The sequence below is a fragment of the Myotis daubentonii genome, chromosome 3 (assembly GCF_963259705.1).
Source record: "Myotis daubentonii chromosome 3, mMyoDau2.1, whole genome shotgun sequence".
NCBI classification, from domain to species: domain Eukaryota; kingdom Metazoa; phylum Chordata; class Mammalia; order Chiroptera; family Vespertilionidae; genus Myotis; species Myotis daubentonii.
Window position 1 is genome coordinate 114,119,683 of NC_081842.1, and position 16,972 is coordinate 114,136,654.

Consider the following 16,972-nt stretch of genomic DNA (forward strand, 5'->3'; position numbering starts at 1 on the left):
TTCTTTTGTCATTTTGGTTTTCCGGTTGGGTATTTTTTGCTTCTTCATATTTCAAATCTTTGACTTGATTCTTGGGATCCTCTTGTCTGCTGTTGGATCTCTGTATATTATTCTTTATTTCAGTCAGTGTATGCTTAATTTCTAGTTGGTCCTTTTTCATATCCTCGAAGGTTTCACTTAATTTATCGGCAGTTTCTAGAAAATTCTTGAAAAACATTATAACTATGGTTTTAAACTCTATATCCAGTAGTTTGTTTTTCTCCATTTCTGTCATTTGTGAACTGTTTCTTTGTCTCCACATTTTTTATGCTTCCCTGTGTTGATAGAGAGGCTTTGTATGCTAGGTGCCCTATAAGGCACAGTGGTTCAGCCTCCCCAATTACCTGAGGTAGACACTCTTGGTGCACCCCTTTTTGAGCTGTGTGCACAGTCCTGTTGTAGTTAAGCCTTGATTGTTGTTGGAATCACTGGGAAGAATTGACCTCCAGGCCAATTGGCTGTGAGAATCAGTTGTGTCTACAGTGGGAGAACTTCTGTGCTGAATACACCTTTATGGGGCAAGACTTGCTTCAGTGGGGCTTTGGTGCTCATTGAGTCTGCCCCCTGAGTGTGTCCCTTATGGATCTGAGGAGTTGTAATCTGGATGGTCCCAATCTGATGACTGGGTACACGGGCTCTTGGATCTCTAAGGAGGTGGTAATTTAGCCTCTGCCTGAGGCTACGCAGCAGGAGCTATGGAGAGATCTGCAGATTCCTCTTCCTTGTTTGGGGCTTGGTAGTTCTCAGATGAGGCCCAGCTGTGAAGCAATGCAAGCTGCTGTGGGGCGTTGAGCCTTCTTTTGGATGTTCTGGGTCTCTCTGACCCAGCTGCAGTTTGTTAGGTAATTTTAGATCTCAAAGGACCAGCCCATTCATATGCAAAAGCCTCTGCTCACAGCTTGGGTGGGGCGGGGTCTCAGGGAATCAACAAGGGGGACCAGGCAGCTATGGCTGGTCCTCAGTCCTGCCCTAAGAGGTCCGCGTCTCAGTGTCCCACTGTAATCGCTGCAAGCACCTCTGAGAGAAAGCCACCCTCGAGTTCTGCCCACTGCCAGACAGTCTAGTTTCTCCCCGTATGAGTCTGGGAACCCAGAGACTCGCCCAGAACTGGATTTCGGAGCAGTCAGGAGCTTGTGTCTCCCTCCCAATTCAAAAAGACACCGGTGTCCTCCATTGCCATCCCTTTCCGCGCGTGCGCCTCTGTACCTCTGCACTTTACTTCCACACCTCCTCTGAGTCTCAGACACCGGAGTCCTCCATTGCCATCCCTTTCCGCGCGTGCGCCTCTGTACCTCTGCACTTTACTTCCACACCTCCTCTGAGTCTCAGTGTGCTTTTCTCCTTCCTTCTAGTTGTAGAATTTCCACTCAGCCAGCCTTCCAGTGGTTCTGGATGATGTCTGTTTTGTCTTTTAGTTGCATTTTTGAAGTGGTTGTGCGAGGCAGCAAATTCAGGTGTTTACCTATGCCACCATCTTGGTTTCTCCCCTTTGCCCATTTTTAAATTGAATTGTTTATATTCATTTTGTTACATTGTATGAGTTCCCTATAAATTTTGGAGATTAAACCCTTATCGGAGATAACATTGGCAAAAATGTTCTCCCATGCAGCGGGCTTTCTTGTTGTTTTGTTGATGGTTTCCTTTGCTGTACAGAAGCTTTTCATTTTGATGTAGTCCCATTTTTTTATTTTTTCCTTAGTCTCCATTGCCCTAGAAGCTGTATCAGTAAAGATGTTGTTATGACATATATCTGCTATTTTGCTGCCTATGGATTCTTCTAAGATTTTTATGGTTTCCTGTCTTATGTTTAAGTCCTTTATCCATTTTGAGTTTATTTTTGCGTATGGTGTAAGTTGGTGGTCTAGTTTCATTTTTTTGCATGTATCTGTCCAATTTTCCAAACACCACTTACTGAAGAGACTGTCTTGACTCCATTGTATGCTCTTGCCTCCTTTGTCAGATATTAATTGAGCATAACGGCTTGGGTCAATTTTTGAGTTCTCTGTTCTGTTCCATTGGTCTATATGTCTGTTCTTGTGCCAGTACCAGGCAGTTTTGAGAACAGTGGCTTTGTAATATAGCTTGATATCTGGTATTGTAATCCCTGCAACTTTGTTCTTTCTCAAGATTGCTGCAGCTATTAATGAGGTACCATCTCACACCTGTCAGAATGGCTATCATCAACAAATCAACAAACAGCAAGTGTTGGTGAGGTTGCAGAGAAAAAGGAACCCTCATGCACTGCTGGTGGGAATGCAGACTGGTGCAGCCACTGTGGAGAATAGTATGTTGTTTCCTCAAAGAATTAAAAATGGAACTTCCATTTGACCCAGTAATCCCACTCCTAGGAATATATCCTAAGAAAACAGAAACACCAATCAGAAAGAATATATTCACCCCTATGTTCATAGAATCCCAGTTTACAATAGCTAAGATTTGGAAACAGCCTAAGTGTCCACCAGTAGATGAGTGGATTAGAAAACTGTGGTACATCCACACAATGGAATACAATGCTGCTGTAAAAAAGAAGGAATTCTTACTATTTGCAACAGCATGGATGGACTGGAGAGCATTATGCTAAGCAAAATAAGCCAGTAAGAGAAAGATAAATATTACATGATCTTATTCATGTGTGAAATACAATGAACAACACGAAGTGATGAAGAAAAATATAACCAGAGACATAGAAGCATCAAACAGACCGTCAAACCTCAGAGGGAAGGTAGGGGAGGGTGGGAGTAAGGGGGAGAGATCGACCAAAGGACTTGCATACATGCATATGAGCACAACCAATGGACACAGACAGTACAGGGGGTGAGGGCATGTGCTGGAGGGTGAGAGCAGCTGGGGAGAGGTCAATGTGGGAAAATGAAACAAGAAAGAATTTAAATTAAATTAAAAATATATATATGGGCCCCACATATTGTTGGAAACTACACATTTCTGCTCAAGTCTTTCCCTTTAATATATATCTGAATTGAACAAAAGCCTCTTAGGCTATAAATCTCAGGATGTGAGCCTTTGCTATTGAACTGTTGAATACGTCCCACGATATTGATATCTGCTTTAGCCTTAGAATCTCATCTGGTTCCAATATTATTTCAGGGTTGATTTAAACTATGTATAGTTATGCAGTTTTTAAAAATGGAATTGCCTTTTAATAATGGAAAGATGTTCCCTTTATTGAATTTCTGTGAAAGCACTAAGCAGCTGACTTGTAGTCTGTCTCAAGATAGAGCTTTATACATTAATGAGCTACCCCTTTTTCTACACTGGCCAAATCACAACACCCTAGGAATTCAAAAGAGCTAAAATAAGAACATCAAAAGTAGATATTTCATGATAATCATAAACATTTTGAAGTTCTCTTTTAAGTCATCCATACCTTATTCTTAGTCTATTTCCCACTATCCCACTAAATACCATCTCTGGGTTTAGGTATAAACTCTCCCCAATTATCTACTGTTGAATCCCCATATGTCATTAAGATAAAACAAGCTCATTCTGCACCAAGAGCCTCTGGCTAGTTTTGTATCTTTCAGGGAAATTCTGAAATTTGAGTAAGCAATCATTTCAGTAGAGGCTTTGGAAATGAGTACTTTTCCTTTTATGGAACTCATTCCAGTCACTTCTCTGTTCTCTGGCTAGTCCAAACTACAACTTAACCACTTTTGTACTTATTTCAAAGCTTGGATGAGAGAAGTTATTCAAGGACATGGATCTAATGCTTGAAGTTCCATCACTTTCCTCACAATGAATTATAAGCTCTGCAAGATGCAGAAAGAAAGTCACCATCCGTGATGTCTTAACTTCCTCCCTGCCATCCTGGCCATCACAGAAGCCTCTAGCTGCTGGCAGCTGTGTCAGCAAAGCAACATGAGTTTTCCTCATGCTGACTCTTCACCAGGATTCTCACAGGGCCAGGTCCTAGACCTTCATCAGTTGTCATGTTTGTCACATTGAGCTCTGGTGACTCCTGTGCTGATAGACATGAGCACATGGCAGCAGCACCACTGCTGCTTTCTTTGAGCCTTGTACTATGCTTGTGACGAAGCTGCAGAAAACACCAAGGGAAGCCTTGTACTTCAGTAATACTTTCATTTTATTTTTTCATTTAATCATCATGATTGTCTGTCATTTTTTTCTTTTTTTAAATTGTTTTATTGCTTAAAGTATTACAAAGAGTATTATATATGTCTCCTTTTTTTTCTCCCCTTGACCCTCCCCTAGCCTCCCATACCTCCCAGTGTCTTGTGTCTATTGGTTATGCTCATATGCATGCATACAAGTCCTTCGGTTGATCTCTTACCCACCCCCTCAACCAAACCCTCCCCGGCCTTCCCGCTGTAGTTTGACAGTCTGTTCGATGTTGTTCTGCGTCTGTATCTATTTTTGCTCATCAGTTTATAATGTTCTTAATTATCTATAAATTAGTGAGATCATGTGGTATTTTTCTTTCATTGACTGGCTTATTTCACTTAGCATAATGTAATACTTTTAAAGGGAGGGAGAGAAATTGCCCAGAACTCCTTGTATAGTGCACCCCTTGAAGAGGGCAGCCTAGAGCCAAGCAGACTGAGTTTGCCCACAGTAAGTCATATACCTTCCATGACTAACCTTCTGGATCTGTGAATTGAGGATAATAGGACCTAACTCTTAGGGCTAATATAAAGAACAAAGGAGTTAAAATTTGTAAAACACTTGGAGCAATGCCTGGCACATTGTAAGAATTAAATAAATGTTTGTTATATACATTTCTTTTGCTTAAATTTTACCTAATAAAGGATCCATCCATCCAAATTTTGTTTCTTACATAGAAATGGGCCTTTATTTTTTTAATATATTTTATTGATTTTCTACAGAGAGGAAGGGAGAGGAATAGAGAGTTAGAAACATCAATGAGTGAGAAACATAGATCAACTGCCTCCTGCACACGCCCTACTGGGGATGTGCCCACAACCAAGGTACATGCCCTTGACCAGAATCGAACCTGGGACCTTTCAGTCTGCAGGCCAATGCTCTATCCACTGAGCCAAACTGATTAGGGCAGAAATGGGCCTTTAAATTAATGGATGTGTTCTCACAAGATTTTAGTCCTGTTTCTATTTTCCAATTTAAAATTCACCTCACTTAAATAAGATTCAATAGAGCTCATTTCAGCTGCCTCACACAGTGCCATCCATGCACAAGGCCCTGGGCATGCAGAGAGTGGATGGCAGGTGAGCCACGCCCACCTTCAAGACATGCTCCTCAGATGGAAGGATGTAGTGTCACCACACCTTTCACTCTGAGCTTGGCTGCACATGTCCTTGTCTGTAACTAATGAATCTAGCAACTGTCATCCACCTTTAACCATATATAAAAACATAATTTAAAATACAATGGAGTCAAACAGTCTCTTTAATAAATGGTGCTGGGAAATTTGGACAGATACATGCAAACAAAAATGAAACCAGATCACCAACTTATACCATACACAAAAACAAACTCAAAATGGCTAAAGGACTTGAATGTAAAATGGGAAACCATAAAAACCCTACAAGACTCCATAGGCAGCAAAATTGAAGACATATGTCATAGCAATATCTTTACAGACACAGATCCTAGGGCAAGAGAGACTAAGGAGAAAATAAACAAATGGGACTACATCAAAATAAAAAGCTTCTGCAAAGCAAAAGAAACCATCAACAAAACAACAAGAAAGCCCACTGCATGGGAGAACATATTTGCCAATGTTATCACCGATAAGGGTTTAATCTCCAACATTTATAGGGAATTCATACAAATTAACAAAGGAAGATAAACAACCCAATCAAAAAATGGGCAAAGGACCTAAATAGACACTTTTCAAAAGAGGACATTCAGAAAGCCAAGAGACATATGAAAACATGCTCAAAGTCACTAATCATCTGAGAGATGCAAATCAAAACAACAATGAGGGACCATCTCACACCTGTCAGAATGGCTATCATCAACAAATCAGCAAATAATAACACAAGTGCTGGAGAGAATGTGGAGAAAAAGGAACCTTCCTTCACTGCTGGTGGGAATGCAGACTGGTACAGCCATTGTGAAAAACAGTATGGCGTTTCCTTAAAAATTTAAAAATGGAACTGCCATTTGACCCAGTGACACCACTTCTAGGAATATATCCCAAGAAAGCAGAAACACCAATCAGAGAGGATAATGCACCCTTATGTTCATAGCAGCACAATTTACAATAGCTAAAATTTAGAAACAGCCTAAATGCCCATCAGCAGATGAGTGGATTAGAAAACTATGGTACATCTACACAATGGAATACTACACTGCTATAAAAAAAAGAAGGAAATCTTACCATGCAGCAGCATGGATGGAACTGGACAGCATTATTCTAAATGAAATAAGCCAGGCAGTTAAAGAAAAAAACCACATGATCTCACTCATTTATGGATAATGAAGAACATTATAACCTAATGAACAAAAAGATAGATACAGAGGCAGAGAAGTACCGAACAGACTGTCAAATTACAACGGGAAGTCTGGGGAGTGTTGGGGGGGGGGGGTAAGAGATCAATTGAAGGACTTATATGCATGCATATAAGCATAACCAATGGGTACAAGACACTTGGGGGGGTAAAGACATGTGCTGGGGGGTAGGGGAGGTCGGGGGAAGGTCAATGGGGGGAAAAAGGGAGACATATGTACTACTATTTGTAATACTTTAAACAAGAAAATAAAAAAAATCAAAATAAATAAACAAATAAATAAATAAGTAAATAAATAAATAAATAAAATAGAATAAAAGTCTGGATGCATTGCCCTAAAGGAAAAATGAAAAGGGGTTGTGATGCCCCAAAGGAGGGAAGATCATTTGTTAGCCTTTCTCTGGGTTTAGTTATAATTATTATGCATACTGTCTCATCTTAAAATATTGTCTTTCCTCTATTCATTCAAAGTATTTAAGGCATGCAGATTAGGGTCAGAGTAGTATTTCTTAGTATAAATCAGTATAGTTTAATTTATTAGATATTTTTTAATTTTAATAAATGAGCTTTAAAAACAGAGTTTATCAAGTAGAAGTCCTTTTTTAACAGTACAAGGGACTATTTTGCACCTAGTCTAGGTCATACAGGTCTCTATCTTAGGGAATCTAAATTGCCTTAACTTTGGTTCCTATCAACTTACACAAGAGCTCTGATCCATTGCACTATCCCTGTCCAGGGTGTCCTAAGGAGGGGATCTCACAAGTGCTCAACCACTAGCCTACTCTCCACCTCCTATGCTGCTTCCCGAGCTTCTGCAATGCCTATCTGGAAATAGCAATCTTACTGTCAGCTGGGACCGGGTCTTCAAGGTATGGACTTTATTTATGAAGCATACCAAAACACCTTTATTCTCAAAGGAATGTGACAAACCAATATGCCTCTCCATAGATCTTGAGCTTTGATTATAAATTATTTTTATAGTATTCTTCCTGTATAACTCTTGATCCTTTACTACTATACAGGCACATAGTAAAAGTCAGTAACTACTCAGTCTTTCTTGTACTGTCCCTTTGTGTCAGTCTGCATTTGCTACGGTGATACTGCACATGGGTATGCTGTGTAAACCTGGTCCTGCATCTGAGTCTCACAGCGCTGACTTGTCTGAGGAAATGCACGTGAAAGCAGATATGGAGGGAGCCTGCTGAGGCAGCCTTGATTCTCATGGGCATGTGTCTGAGGAGGGAGCCAGGCTGCATCCTTTCCCTCCCAGCAGCAAGGGGCAGGATTGGGGCTCTAACTTTTTTCTCTTCTCTCATAAAAGATGCATTTCACATGACAGCTAGAAAGGAAAGGAAGAAAAAATTATCCCCGAAGAATCTGCAGAGCTCTATGTTGGGTGCATAAATGTTTACAAGGGTTATATCTTCTTGTTGGGTTTTTTCTGTTTTCATTATGTAGTGTCATTCTTTGTCTCTTACTATAGCCTTTGTTTTAAAGTTTATTTTTTCAGATATAAGTATTGCTATCTCAGCTTTTTTTAAAATTTTCATTTGCATGAAATATCTTTTGCATTTTTTTGTTTTACTTTTAGTCTGTGTATCTTTCATTCTGAGGTGGCCTGAAATATTTTTTTTTTATGAGAAATCAGCTGAAAGACCTAGGGGAGTGTCTTTGTAGGTAACTATCTTCCTCTTGCTGCTTTTCAGATTCTCTCTTTGTCTTTAATCTTTGCTATTTTAATTATGATGTTTCTTTGTTTAGAACTCTTTGGGTTCATCTTGTTTGGTTCTGTCTGCACTTTCTGCATTTGTGTGTCTAGCTCCTTCACCAGGTTAGGCAAGTTTTCAGTCATTATTTCTTCAAATAGGTTGTCAATCCCTTGCTCTTTCTTCTCCTTCTGGTACCCTATGATATGGATGTTGTTATGCTTTATGCTATCCTAAAGGTCCCTTAAACTATTCTCTTTTTTTTAAATTCTTTTTTCTTTTTGCTTCTCCCATTGGGTGTTTTCTTCTACCTTGTCTTCCAAATAATTGATTTGATCTTCTGTTTCATCCAACTGACTTTTTAGTTCCTTCTAGAGCATTCTTCATTTCAGATATTATATTCTTCATTTCTAACTGGTTCTTTTTTATGGTTTCTATGTCATTTTTTTTCATGCTTATTGTCTCTTTTTTTAAAGTTATCATTTATTTCCTCCATTATTCTCCTAAGTTCTTTGAACATTCTTATAAATATCATTTTGAACTCTCTATCTGGTAGATTGCTTGCCTCCACTTAACTTAGCTTTTTTCTGAAGGTGTCTCCTGTTCTTTCATTTAGGGTATGATTCTTTGTGCCTCATTTTGGCTACATTTTTGCATTTGTTTCTATGTATTAGGTAGATCTGCTATGTCTTCCAGTCTTGGTAGGATGGCCTTATGTAGTAAGTGTCCTATGGGACCCAGTGGCCTCTTTTCCTTGATCACCTGAGCGGGGTGCTTCAGTAATGCCCCTTGTATGGGTTATATAGTCTCTCCTATTGTAATTCAGTCTTGATTTCTATTGATCAGTTTGCATGTGTGGTTGACCTTTGGGCTGGATGACTGTGAGGGTTAACCCTGATCATGGTGTATGAGGCACTTTGTATATCAGGGGTCCTCAAACTACTACCCGCAGGCCACATGCAAATACAAATATTGTATTTGTTTCCGTTTTGTTTTTTTACTTCAAAATAAGATATGTGCAGTGTGCATAGGAATTTGTTCATAGTTTTTTTTTTTTTTTTTTAACTATAGTCTGGCCCTCCAACAGTCTGAGGGACAGTGAACTGGCCCCCTGTTTAAAAAGTTTGAGGACCCCTGTTGTATATGCTGACCACACAGAGTACAACTGAGATCTCCCTTTGGATATGCCGCTTATGAAGCCAATTGGATCCTTCTCTGATGTTGCCTGAAGCTGGTCATTGGGTGCTTTAGTTCTGGGGCCTCTTGGGAAAGACTCTGATGCCGGCCAGTGTCAGATGCTTCCCGTGACTGTCCATGAAGGTCCAAGCATAAGACCAATGCTGACTTTTACCAGTACTTGGCCCAAGGGCAGAGCAGCAAAGGTCTCAAGATACTCCGGGATCCACCTCCACCTGCCAGCTGCCTATTAGGCTGCGTCACTGAAAGAGCTTCTGGTTGTACTCAAGTGGCATATATGTTCACTAGATTGATACAGGTTAAAACTCTGTGTCAGTGCTAGGTATGAGGCCACTCAGCAAATGTCTTAAAATATACTAAGTCTAACTTCTACTTACTATGTGCTCACACAACTTTAATCAGTGTACAAAGAATTCAAACCCAGCTTTCGCTGTAAGAATTGAATTTAAAAGTCTAAAAAGGCCACATTCCAGGACTAAGGTGTCCAGGATATGTACTCTGAGATTAGCTGTGTGACCTCTAGGGCTCCAGAGAGCGTCTGTGGATTCTCAGAGGATAGGGAGCTGCTTCCTGCTGTGAGTGATTCATGAGTCCCCTGGCTTGTGGCATGGGAACAAGGGCATAGCGATTCTATCACCATGTCATGAAAAATTTAGTTCAATTGTGAGTGAGTGATCCTAGCAGATGCCTCCCTCCATTTTCTTCCTAATGGAACTGCAGTTCTGTTCAGATGCCTGAACAAATGCATGTTCATTAGTTGCATGGGCAGCACCCTCCCATCCTTCTGCTCCCAGGGCAGAGTGAGCCAGGCTGGCTGAAGTGCAAGGGAGGGCAGACAAGTAGATAAAGAGACCTCTGATGCATTAAAAATGCTATCAAAACCATTAAAGCTTTAAAGTACAAGAATGACATGATCTGATTTTATTTATTTTATTCCATTTTATTTTTAACTAGAGGCCTGGTACACAAAAATTTGTGCACTCACGGGGGTCCCTCAGCCTGGCCTGCGCCCTTTCACAGTCTGGGATCCCCTGGGGGATGACCACCTGCTCACTTAGGCCCGCTCCCCAAGGGATTGGGCCTAAACTGGCCATCAGACATCCCTCTGGAAGCCCAGGAGCCCTTGGGGGATGTCCACTTGCCAGCAGGGAGCAGGCCTAAGCTGCAGTCAGACATCCTTAGAGCTGCTGAGGAGGCAGGAGAGGCTCCCACCCCCACCGCTGTACTGGCAGCCATCAGCCTGGCCTGTGGCTGAGCAGAGCTCCTCCATGTGGGAGCGCACTGACCACCATGGGGCAGTCCCTGCATTGAGTGTCTGCCCCCTGGTGGTCAGTGTGTGTCATAGTGACCAGTCATTCCCAGTCTTTCTACTGTTAAGGTCAGTTTGCATATTACCCCTTTACTACATAGGATAGAGGCCTGGTGCATGGGTGGGGGCCGGCTGGTTTGCCCTGAATAGTGTCCCAGATCAGGGTGGGGATCCCGCTTAGGTGCCTGACCAGCCTGGGTGAGGGGCTGATGGCTGTTTTCAGGCTGCCCGCACCCCCTTCAGGGTGGGGGTCCCCACTGGGGTGCCTGGCCAGCCTGGGTGAGGGGCTGATGGCTGTTTTCAGGCTGCCCGCACCCCCTTCAGGGTGGGGGTCCCCACTGGGGTGCCTGGCCAGCCTGGATGAAGGGCTGAGGGCTGTTTTTAGGTTGGCCAGAACCTCTTTAAGGTGGACATCCCCACTGGGGTGCCTGGCCAGCCTGGATGAGGGGCTGAGGGCCGTTTTCATGCAGGCCAAGCCTGCAATTGAAGCTCCCAGTCTCTCCTTTTTTTCTTTTTTTTTTATTCTGGGATTTATTTACCTTCTGTAATTGAAACTTTGTTGCAGCTCCAGCTCTGACGCCAGCTGGCTGAAGGCAGGTCTCGGGTTTGTTTTGCTTCTATAATTGAAACATAGTTGCATTTCAGAGCTGTTTCTTTCAGGCTCAGAGCCAGGCGCAGCAGGCGGGGAACCTTGGCTTCCTCCATTGCCAGGGCAACCAAGTCTCCTGTTCGCTTCAGCTGCGTGGTTGCTGGCCACCATCTTAGTTGGCAGTTAATTTGCATATCACCCTGATTAGCCAATGGGAAGCATAGTGGAGGTATGGTTAATTACCATATTTGTCTATTATTAGATAGGACAAGAGGCCCGGTGGACAAAATTTGTGCACAGGGGGTCCCTCAGCTCAGCCTGCACCCTCTCACAATCCGGGACTGCTGGCTCTTAACCTCTCACCTGCCTGCCTGCCTGCCTGATCACCCCTAACTGCCTCTGCCTTCCGGCCTGATCACCCCGACCTTGCCCCCCTGCTGGCCTGATCACCCCGACCTTGCCTCCCTGCTGGCCTGATCACCCCTAACTTGCTCCATGCCAGCTTGATTGCCCCTACCTTGGCCCCCTGCCAGCCTGATCACCCCTGCCTTGCCCCCCTGCTGGCCTGATCACCCCTAACTGGCTCCCCTACCAGCCTGATCACCCCTAACCACCTCTGCCTCAGCCCCCGGCCTAAGTCACAGTCTGGCCTCCCTCTGTGGAAGGCAACCTGGCGGATCAGGGAAAGGCACAGCCCCCATTACCCTGTGGCTGCTGACACTGCTGACCTGAGCCTCGGCCCTTGCAGCCACTGCGGCATTGTCCAGAAGGATGTCTGGAAGGTCGTCTGGAAGATATCCACTCTAATTAGCATATCACCCTTTTATTAGCATAGCTATGTGCATGCACAAATAGGAGCATACAAGTTGTACAAACCACTCCTCATCCTGGGTTTTCCCTTAACAAGATATTTTATCAGTATTTCCTTATCAGAATATAGGATTGCCTCATACAGGAGTGCTCCAGAGTATTCCTTTTTATCTGTGTGCCATAACTATTCCTTTATTCATGGACATTTTTCTTGCTTTAATATATTGTGGTGAAGATAATTTATAATGCATGTTTCACAAGTCCCCAATCCTATATAATATAGCAGTAATATGCAAATTGACCATCACACCTTGCATGAGATGGCCACCCCCATGTTGTCAAAAATGGCCACCCCCATGTGGTCACAAGATGGCCACCACAAGATGGCCAGCAGGGGAGGGCAGTTGGGGGGACCAGGCCTGCAGAGAAGGGAGGGTAGTTGGGGGGAACAGTTCTGCAGGGGAGGGCAGTTAGGGGAGACCAGGCTTGCAGGGGAGGGTAGTTAGGGGTAACCAGGCCAGCAGGGGAGAGCAGTTGGGGGGGGACCAGGCCGGCAGGGGAGGGCAGTTGGGGGGGAACAGTTCTGCAGGGGAGGGTAGTTGGGAGGGACCAGGTCTACAGGGGAGGGGAGTTAGGGGTGACCAGGATGGCAGGGGAGATCAGTTGGGGGGGACCAGGCTGGCAGGGGAGGGCAGTTGGGGGGGACCAGGCTGGCAGTTGGGGTGAACTAGGCCAGCAGGGGAGGGCAGTTAGGGGCTACCAGGCCTACAGGGAGGGCAGTTGGGGATGATCGGGCTGGCAGGGGAGCAGTTGGGCATCAATCAGGCTGGCAGGGGAGTGGTTAGGGGGTGATCAGGCTGGCAGACAGAAGCAGGTAGGTACAATCAGGCAGGCAAGTGGTTGGGAGCCAGCAGCCCCAGATTGTGAGAGGGATGTCCGACTGCCGGTTGAGGCACAATCCCACAGGGATCAGGCTTAAACTGGCAGTCAGACATCCCCTGAGGGGTCCCAGATTGGAGAGGGTGCAGGTTGGGCTGAGGGACACCACCCCAGTGCATGAATTTCATGCATCGGGCCTCTAGTCCTATATAATAAAGAGCTAATATGCAAATGGTTGTCATGCCTTTATGCCATCACACCGTAACGGCTCAGACACTCAACACTGGGGAGAGAGGAATGGGGACCAGCCAGGCTGCAGCCCTGGAGAGGGACAAGCCACCTGCCACATGGTCCTGGGTGCTAGTGGCTACACCTGCGGCCCAGAAGAGGGATAAGCCACCTGCCCCATGATCCTGGGTGCCTGTGGCTGCAGCCTGGGTGCCTGTGGCTTCAGCCTGGGTACCCATAGTACCCTGCGGCTGCGGCCAGCCCTGGTGAAGCTGGCCAACGTCCTGGGTGCCTGCAGCCAGCCAGAGGGAGGGAAGCCTGGGTCCCGGGTGCCTGCGACTGGCTGGAGGTGAGGCAGAGGCAGTTAGGGGCAATCAGGCCAGCAGGGGATCAGTTTGGGGCGATCAGGCCAGTAGGGAAGCAGTTAGCAGCAATCAGGCAGGCAGGCAGAGGTGGTTAGGAGTGATCAGACAGGCAGAGGTGGTTAGGGGTGATCAGGCAGGCAGGCAGGCAGGTGATCTAGTGATCCCGGATTGTGAAAGGCAATCAGACATCCCCCAGTGGGTTCCGGATTGGAGAGAGTGCAGGCTGGGCTGAGGGAAACCACCCCCTACCCTGTTCACGAATTTTGTGCACCTGGCCTCTAGTATCTTCATATTTTGTAATCATCAATATAGCTGTGCTCACAGCTAAGATTTCTCACAGCTAAAAGATACATCATGGGATCAGCAAGGGGGAAGATACAAGTAGAGTCTGGAGAAACCCCAAGCTTCCGGTGTTCCCTTCCTCCTGTAGAGGACACCAGAATGTAGCATCCCTTCAGCAGCCAAACCTCCAATAACATGTGCACTGCCTCTGGCCAGAGAAACCCATGAGAACTCCATGCCAAGGTTTTCACTGTGGACTGGTCACATAGATCCTACCTGCCTAGCAACTACTAAAATTCTAAATTTCCAGAAGGAAAGCAGTCATTCATTTCCCAAGTGGGTAAAAGAGAAAAAGTTTCATATCAGTGTAGGGAACAATTTACCAGCCAAGTTTGCAGATGCCTTGTAAGCAAGCCCTTCTAAACTAGCAGCCCTATCTGCTAGGTTAACTATTTTCTGCCCAATGAATATTTTTGCATATACCTGATTTTTCACATGTGCAACTATATCTTGTACTCCTGTATGAGGCAATCCTGATAAGGAAATATTGACAAAATATCTTGTTAAGGGGAAAACCAGATGTAGAGTGGTTTATATAACTTGTATGCCTTGTATGCCACTATTTTTCATGTGTGCAACTATGGGGTAAATACCTAGATGTAAAAATGTTACCAGGAAACCCCCAGGGTGGGCTTGGGCTGCCTGTCGCTGTGTCCAATAACAAAGGCAGACTTGAATCATATAAGGCGTTTATTGAGAAGGCTAGGCAACCAAGAAGACAGGGTGCTTACAAGCATTCAAATCCTGTCTTATTGCAAGGTGCAGGAGACAGGATTATATAGGGCAGTGGTTCTCAACCTTGGCTGCACATTAGAATCACCTGGGAATCTTTTTAAAATACTGATTCCCGGGCCTCATGCTCTGGAAATTCTGTTTGTTACTAATGTTGTGGCCCCACCCCATAACAAAGAAACAGAATTTCCAGAGGATGAGGCCCAGAAATCAGGATTTTAAAAAGATTTCCAGGTGATTCTAAAGTGCAGCCAAGGTTGAGAACCACTGATATAGGGGAAGGGGCTAGGGCAGCAGTTCTCAACCTGTGGGTCGTGACCCTTTGGTGGTTGAACGACCCTTTCACAGGGGTCACCTAAGACCATCCTGCATATCAGATATTTACATTACGATTCATAACAGTAGCAACATTATAGTTATGAAGTAGCAATGAAAATAATTTTATGGTTGGGTCACAACATGAGGAACTGTATTTAAAGGGCCAGAAGGTTGAGAACTACTGGGCTAGGGTGAGGCTGGGAATGGAATGCAGCTGCATGCAGTCCTAGAGGTCCCCAGGTGTCAGCTATTGTCCTTAATCATCAGGTAATGATATGATGACAATGAGATGATGTTTTGACTCCTGGTGGGTCAGTCTGACCATGTTTATCAGTTCTGCTTGCTGGATTCATAGCTGAGTCACCTCCCTAATCGCTTTGCACAGGCCTTGAAATGGAAACTTAAGAAAAATGTAAACCCCTATCTATAATAATAAAAGCATAATATGCTAATTAGACTGGATATCCTTCCAGTTGTCCTTCCATCCTTCTGGATGAAGCCAGGGCTGAGAGGGAAGCCCAGGTCCCGGGTGCCTGCCAGTGGCCACAGGGAAGCCTAGGTCCCTGCCATCTGCTTGAGGGAAGACGGGGTCCCAGGTGTCTTCTGGTGGCCAGAGGGAGGGAAACCCGAGTCCCAGGTTCTGGAGGGAAGCCCAGGTCCCTGGTGCCAGAGGGAAGCCAGTGCCAGCAGCCAGGGAAAGAAAGGCCTACTCTTGCACAAATTTTGTGCATCAGGCCTCTAGTCATATATAAGAAACTTAACCTCCTATTCACATAAGTAAATGTGTTCTAAGATTTAAAATAATATGATTATTTTTCAAATTAATTCAGGTGCTCTATCAGATTATATTCCCCTATCAGAAATGCTGCATCCAAGAAAATGCACATTTGTAATATCAACAGACATTGCTGAACTGCAGCAATTTACACTTGCACCTGCAGCATAGGATACTTTCCCTGAATTTCAGAAATGTGGTGAAACAAATATTTTCACATATTCACTATGTACAAGACAGTGTTCTAGGCACTGGGAATGTAGCACTGGGAAGCTTCCTAAATGAGGTAGAGGTTTCTGCCTACATTCTATAGGAAGGAAAGCATAAATCAATAAGTAAATGAGTAAGTGAACAAAATAACTTCAAATAATGAAATAATGGTAAATCACATGAAGAGAGTAAAATTAGATCACATAATATAGGGGGGGGGAGATTATTTTGGATTTAGTACGAATTTTTCTCTGATGAAATGATCCTTGAGATGATATTTCAATTATGAAAAAGAGACAACTATCCCAGAACTGGAAGCAGAGCCCTATCAGACAGGCTTGAGGAAATAGTCCACAGGCCCCAAGGCAGGACCACAATGAAGATCTCTATGGCCAGAACACAGTAAGGGATCAAGGAGGAGAGTCATTCAAGTGGAAATCAGAGAGAATAGCAAGGGCTTTGTATGTCAATGCAAGAAGTTTTGGTTTTATTCTGAGTGCTATTGGGAAAGATAGTCTCATGCATACAATCTTTTGAGCCCCTCTAGCCACATAAGAATGGACCCTGGGCCTGGAACCTTTCTTTACCAAGAGCTGAAGAGTCCTCATAACCTCATAGCCTGTGCTGGGCTTATCTTTCCCTGTTTCAGACTCAATATGAATTCCTTTGTTCTCTTCAAGTGTGTGTGTGTGTGTGTGTGTGTGTGTGTGTGTGACAGAGAGAGAGAGAAAGAGAGAGAGAGAGAGAGAGAGAGAGAGAGAGAGAGAGATTTTTCATCTGTTCAACCCCACTACTACACTACTATTATCTGTCCCCTGTGGGGAGGGAGCAGGGTTCTTCTGCGGCAGCAAAAGAAGGGTACATGCAAGCCAACTGCTCTGTGTCAGATGCCAGGAGGGACTTGCCAGCAATGGGGTATAACACCCACTACTGAGGCTGATCCTGCTGTCTCTTCTCTCTGTGAGTGAAGTACTATTTCTTCCAGTGCTCAGACTGGGTTATTTTC